The sequence below is a fragment of the Leptosomus discolor genome, chromosome 3, assembly GCF_034619465.1.
Source record: "Leptosomus discolor isolate bLepDis1 chromosome 3, bLepDis1.hap2, whole genome shotgun sequence".
Classification (NCBI taxonomy): domain Eukaryota; kingdom Metazoa; phylum Chordata; class Aves; order Leptosomiformes; family Leptosomidae; genus Leptosomus; species Leptosomus discolor.
Genome location: NC_141393.1, coordinates 10,769,823 through 10,777,194, shown reverse-complemented (window position 1 = coordinate 10,777,194; position 7,372 = coordinate 10,769,823).

Below are 7,372 nucleotides of genomic sequence, written 5' to 3'. Positions count from 1 at the left end.
CAGAAAAAAGAAAAAAAAAAAAAAAAAAGGAGAGGGGACAGAATAGAGCAGCCCAGTCTCTACAGGTAACACCCAGCAATCTGCATCCTCTTCCATGCAGCAGGGCAGTGAAAGCCCACCTCCATGTGCCAGCTTTATTCCTGCTCCCAGGAGAGGAGATCTGCTCTGCAGAAGGACAGATGGCATTGCCATTGCCTGTGCTCCTGTGGGGGATTTTTTCCAGATGGGGAGTTGGAAGCTTCTTTGTGCTGCTACAGCCTTCCTCTCCAGCAGCCCTCGAGTGCTTGGGGCGTACCCGTATCATATGCTACCCAGACATGTGCACACATGCACCTCGGTACTGTGAAAATTTCAGCTGAACCCGTTAGAAAAATAAGCGTATTTTTATCTAGGGTTTTCTTCATGTTTGAAAAGTATCCTTGTAGACTTTTTCTTCCTTGTAACATGCGACTGTGTTTTTTCATTATTGAGAGATTGCTAATAAAAACCGAGTTACCAGCACTGATGATCTGAAAAGAAAGGTCACGGCTGTTTTGCAGAGGGGAACCCCAGACAACGCTGCGTCACTCACACACTCCCTTCATCAGTCAGCCTCGGTGCCTTCCCTACGTTGTTAGGACACCTCTCCTGCCTTCGACAAAGCAAAGGTGTGACAGATTTCTCAGAGTTACCCAGAAAACCACTGGGCAGCCCAGGAAGCATCACCCTCATCTCAACTCACTGAGCTGCTTACTCGAATTACAAAAAAATCCCTTTCAAATAACAAGCAGCCGCCTTTGAGCTCCACTTCCGTAACAGCTGAGCAAAGGAGCACAGAAAGTAAAACTTTGGAAAGGTAACGTGATTTCAAGTTTTACAATCAAGTGAAGGGAGCTACTAAGTTAAATCCCTTTATCTTAGTTACACAGTAAATTTATGACAACCTCACCTGTGCAAATAAGTACATTTTGTTCTGCTTTCTTGTACTTCCCTTCTCCTGCAACCTCCCAGTCTGCAGTTGCACCAAGTGACCTTGTTCCTTCCACTTTGTTTTTACTCAGTTTAATTTTACAGTCATTACTGGACTGTCAGCAGGCATTCCCGTCTTCCTGTTTAGTTCCATTACCCCCAATAACATCGGAATAAGGAACAACTGCCGTAGCTGAACATATCAAATGGAAAGCTTACTGTATGCTGCAACCATCTAAAGAACAGTCTCACTCCATTTTTCATTATTAAAGGTGATCAAAGGGCTTATGTTTTGATTTTTCTGCACATCCATAAAGTCTTTAAAAATCAGTGGAGCAATTTATCGAATACATTAGAAAAGTTCATTAGCTGTTTAAAAAGAAAACCGCCCACATGCTGTATCATCTCCCGGCCTGCGTGTGCAATCGTTCTCCGAAGTCAGCTCCGCATATCAGAGAGTTAAAAATAAAAGCCGGTTCCAGGGTAAGGAGCCTCTACAGCACAGAGCTGGCCCTCAGCCGCGCTGGGGCTCCTGACGGAGGCACTGCTGACACGTGGCGAGCTGCTGGATTCAGTTCTGTCAGGAGACCCGCGTCAAACTGGCATTTTCAACAGCAGCCAGTGAACGGCATCTGCAAATCCACGGGGTGCAGCTGCGCAGCTCCAGGTGCAGCCCCCCCTAAGGGAGCCGACAGCTCCAGCCCCCACTAGAAACCATTATCTGAGTGACTTGAGTCAGGCAGGTGAAAGGAACGTTGAAGGAATCCACGTGGGGCATGACACTGTGGCAGGGAAACGCTGCCACCACCGAAGCCCGAGCAGAGGTGGAAGTGCCTGGTGGTGATGCTGTTACTGCAGCCTCTCAGAAGCGGCCAAAGGCCCCTGTTAAGAGCGCAGGTCCTAACGTGAAGCAGACGTTACCCTGTACCTGAAGGAGTAACTGTCGCTCAAGGTTTTCTCCCCTGATCATGCCAGGAGGAACCCCAGAGCATCCAGCCTGCCTGCACCCATCCCAAGCAATGCAAGGGCAAGCGTTGGTGTTCCTGCTTTAGAGGAATGCGCCGACAACCCCAGTTCAGTAAGCGACTATATACCATGTGCTCTTCATAGCCCTGAGAAAAATCACTTACAAAACTGTAATGCAGTAAAACGTGTACAAATTCCACAGATCAAACATATTTTGCTTAACAAACAGTAAGTGCAGTGAACTTGGGATGACCAGGGCAAATGACACAAAAGAAAATGAGAAAAATGCAGGATTTGTACTACTGGAAGCATCTCAAAACAAGGCTGGTGCCGCATTACGTAGATTGTATGAAAGTAGTAGACAGGTTGTGTCAGTCTGGAAGTATAAATACATACCAGAGATGACAGAAAAAAAAAAACAAACCCCAAACATGAAGAACCTCTTTCACTGAAGCGCTTGCTCTCAAATCCAGAACCTAAATCGCTAAATAGACTCACAGACAAGCTGGGGTTTGCAGGGATTTCTGGAGATTGTCTAGCCCTGTGCCCCTGCTCCGGCATGGTCAGCAGACTTCCCCAAAGGAGTCCAGTTGCTCTGAAGGAAGAACAGTATCACTGTTTTTGCCTTTTTTCCAAAACAATATCATGTTTAAGCATGTATTTTATGATAATTTAAATCACATTTTGGTGAATTCTCAGGCACTGTACTGAAGATCACAATCACTGTTTTCTTCTGTCCTGATACAGGTTTTTTCAGTACTACACAACAGTTTTCTGGCTAACAGTGTCAGTACTGTACAAACACAGTAGTGCAAGGGAATGGATATGGTGGAGTTTACAAATAACTGAAGATCACAACATTTGGGGTAGGGATTGTGTCCCTGTTTCTGTTAAGAATTGTCACTTTCATCCTCAAGATAATTACAGTATCTTTTGTGGAGTCAAAGTTAGGTATTATTTTAAATATGTGCAGAAATTGAGAGACCTTCAGAATTCAGAAAATACAACCACCGCCATCTGTGTTGTCATCATCTTCTTGAAACAAACTCAAAGCCCTGATGAAGATGCAAAATAGAAGCAGTTACAGTAATAAGACATGAAGAAACAGTGTGGAATAATTTCTAAAAATGGAATCTTAGCATAGACCGGGGATACATGTAACACAGGAAGAAGTAACGTCCATCTCTAGAGAAACAGGTAGCGAGCAGTAACAGGCAGGCAACCACGTGAAGCAGTGCTTCAGCGAAGGAGAAACTGAGAACCGAGCTACAAGCGTGCTGAAAAACCAGAGGGAAGTAGTGTTTTCACATACAAAGTCCTTGATCTGGTCCTCAAGAAAGAACCCACCATGCTCACACCACCAGGGTGGCAACCAGCAGCTACAAAAATTAAAATTAAAAAAAAAAATAAAAATTAATAAAAAGGGGGAAAAAATGGCATGCAGGGACTACTGTAACAAAATGGTTTTGTTTAAAATGATTTTAGACACAGAGCAACTAGTCATCACCTGATTAGAATGCAACATATGTTCCATTAGACAGAGCTACCAAACGTCTGTACACTCAGCTGCAGTGGGATAATAAGCTCCCATTTGCTATAGGCACTGTGTGTTCTTTTCCTTTTACTTCTAGTGCCAATTAACCTCCCTGTTATTAAGAAAATTGAGCTAAAAGTGGAAGACAAACACACTCATTTGCAACACTGAAGAAACAAGATCCTTTTACATTCGCTCATTTCTTCAAATGTGTTTTTTACTTCTGAAGCTCTTTTAGATACAGTGAAATAAATTGAACCTTCCTCCTAAATTATCGTTTCCCAAACTTCTCAGGCAGAAAACCCACGCGACTCTCGCAGGCGCCTTACGGGGGGGCTCCTCTCCTGCAACTGCGTCTCCTTGGAGTCTGCATTCCCACTGTAGGCTGTGACCTCTGATTTGGGTCCACCACCCTAAATCCTGCTACTGGAGATAAACACGTGACTTTGCATATACTCTCTAAAAAGCAAAGGGTATTTTCTCTGACAAAGATTTTAAAAAATGCCCAAACACTTCAGAGCGTGAAGAATCCAGTACTCCTGTACTGAGCATTTAAATGCACGTAAGCGATCCAAAGTAGCAGACAAGAAAATTCACCCCCAATTAAAGATCACCCAATTCAAACAACCAAAGGAAGTTACTCCCCTCACAGCTCCAAAAACAATCCTCGTTTGTTTCTCAGGTGGAAAACCAGGAACAAGCTCAAAGAGCAGCTGAGATACTCGAGGCCTGCGTGAGAGCAGCGCCGCCGCTGCGAGCTCGCGGGGGTTACCTGCTCGAGGGGTGACGGCGTAGAAAGAATGAAGAAAGAGCAGTTCAGCTGGCTGGGGGTGAGAGGTCGCAGGTTGTGCAGTGTTGGGAATGCTATAAACCACGGTGATCTTCACCCAGTTTAAAGGGAGAACAGCCTGCCATACCCTAATGGGGTTATACTGGATGTTTCATACACGAGAGAACACAAAATGGAATTTGCAGAATTACCAGGCTTCTGCCGATGTCTCTCAACCCCAACAAGCACAAGCAGCCGTGTATCTCTGTTCCAACCTGTGCTCAGCTGACATCGTCTTCCGACTGCAGTCAGAGGCACAGAGAGAACTGCTTGGTACTTACTTGCTCTTGCAGAAGTTTGGGGTTTTTTTCTATTTTTCTCCCAACCTGAGTTTACAACCCAGTTCCTGGGCTGTAACATACGTGTACTACCAGTGTTCTGCACTCGGGACGCACCATCCTTGCTGCAGTGTACACCACCAGAGCAAGGCGACACTTTCCAATGTCAGAAAGAAAGAAGGAGGTGGTTTTGGCTGTACAAACAGTCAGAACTAAGCTTTGGGTTTTCAAATAAAGAGCTAAAGGAATGTGCAAGATTTAAGCAGTCTCTGCATACGTGGTACAAAGGCAATCCAAGGTGAACCCCGCTCAGGTCACGGACTTCTGCGATGGGATTTTCTGTGCTAGATCAAAATTTGAAGAACACATTTTATGTTTGCAGGCAGAGGGCTGTGACGCCCGCAATCACGCGGTTATAGACAAGAAGCAAGGCATTTTGAATAATCACAGGCAAAATGAGTGAAAATATCCAGGAGACCCTGCATCCCGGTGCAGCCCTCACGGCTCCCTGTTGCTAACAACACTAAGGTTCCCAGACTTTTCTGGGAGCTTTTTTTTTTTTTTTTTATTAAAGTTCCATTTTATGCACGGAAATTAAAACAAAAATCCATTCGCAACAACTGGCAGCAAAATACTGTTCTGAGACATAATCGGCCTCAACAGAACAGCCCAATCCGTGTCTGCTCCTGCATTTGACAGACCAGATTTTCCTGGGGCAGATTACGGTAACCTTTGCTCGTTCGTGTTGCCTATATTTGGATGCACGAAGTGTGTTAGCTCAGAACTTGTCGGGGCTTGTAGACTTGCAGAAGAGTTCTTTGGACTTCGTCCCTGGGCTGGCTGGAAACTCAGAGGGAGGCTTGGAAGCAAAGGAAGGAGAGCAGTTAGGAGATCAGAGTGGCAGAATGGGGCAGGCTGCCCAGCACCAGTCTCTACAGAGGCACAGATCCCTTCTTGCATAAAACGTGCAGTAAATGGCACCGGGAATTACAGCTTATTCCTCGAACCAAAAGATGTTTTGAATGTTTAATGGCTTACTACAGTTGCCACAGAAGTTTGTGCTTAGTTCGAAGCATACTGCAGTTTTCCTGGACATTCTTGTATTTTTCTCTGTATTGTTTGAAAAAGGACATTCCAGCTTCCTATAACTACCTCCTAGAAAGGAAACGCTAGAGCATTATAGGTGGTGCGCTGGCCCAGGTGGCCCAGGTGGCTAGCACACCTTTTAAAATCAGGGCCTCAGTAACACAATCTCACTGGCATCAGGGGGACAGCAAAATGAGGCCTCTCCTCATTCACCTCAAGACAAACTATTTCTGGCACAGGGCTTTACTTCTTTTAACAAACGTTTTCCAAAATTATCTTTGCATAATGATCAGCACAGAGATGAAACAACCGAGGAGGGGCAGAAAAGCCTAAATCCCTCAGTGATATGCACATCAAACTCGAGAAACTGGAGCAGCAGTTGTTGCATCTCTCCGAATTCAGAAGGCTCCTACCACAAGAAATAAGAACCTAACTTGTTAAAGCAATTTTTATTTAAGTATTTGGAGGGAAACTTTCATATCATGAGTAAAAATACTAGAGTTGAATGTTGTTAAAAAAAAAAAAAAGTCACAATGATGGGCTCTCTGTGCAAACACAGCAGTTTCTGATGGAAAGGGGAAGTAAGGGTTTTCATAACATACTCCCTTTCAAATAAAAAAATTAAATGCTAGTTAACTGCAGTACATGTCACCATTTTTCATACAGTCAAGAGAATGAAAAACAAAAAAAAGGCAATTTAAGAGAACGCAACCTACAATGGAATAAATTCATTTGCAGCAGAGACAGAGTAAGACTGCTTTTATGAAAATTACAAAGAAACATGATACAACAAAAATAGGGTGTGGGGAATTTTCCACTAAGATTAAAAATGAAAAACAAAAAAAAAATTCACTTTTTGAACACCATTATTATTCAAACACATATGAAGTTTCAACCTAGTTTTTTTCTTATACATGGGAAACACTGTTAAAGTGAATCTTCGAGAGTGAGAAGGCACCATGAACTGTTGGCTGATACCTTTAATGCACACTCAAGAAAGAAGAAATGATCTGGCATGATGCAAAAAATCATTAAGTGTTTATATATATTCATATATCTTTCCATAAAAAAAAAAGCGGCAACAAGTCATTACTTCAGTGCCAAAATGTACTTCTGTCTGGCTGACTCGCTTACGAAGACGATTTCTCGCTTAGACCTGCATGGTGGTTTTATGCAGTGGTGGAGGTGGGTGATTTTGCACTGTTGCATTTTGTATTAGATTGGTAAATCAAGCGTTTTCTAGGTTCTGAGAAGCCAATCCTATGAAGTATTCCTAAACTCTATGCAAATGGAATAACTCAATGCACTGTCTCGACCGGAATACTCATCTGTATGACGTGGCAATTCCACTGGATTCAGTTTGATATGTAATGTCTTGTAGCAGATGTTATAACAAAAATAACTTTGCTTTTTGATTTACCTCACTGAGGCCATTAATGCTGTTCCTATAGTTGGTTTTCTGGAGTTGGATGACACTTCACTGCTGTCCAAAATGAGTTTGAACCTTAACCCTCCAGAGTTTGTTCACTTTGTTGCTTATATTATTGCACTAGCTACTAAAGTCTTATATCTTCCTATATAAATCTAATTGTTCAGAGTGCAGATTCTATATTTAGATAATGAACTGTATGAAATAAATAAAATAAGGGGATTTTCTGGTCAGAGTTGCTGATATGTTGAATACCTTAATTATTTCTAAAGTAAACAGTTTTGGTGTATATTCTTAAAAAC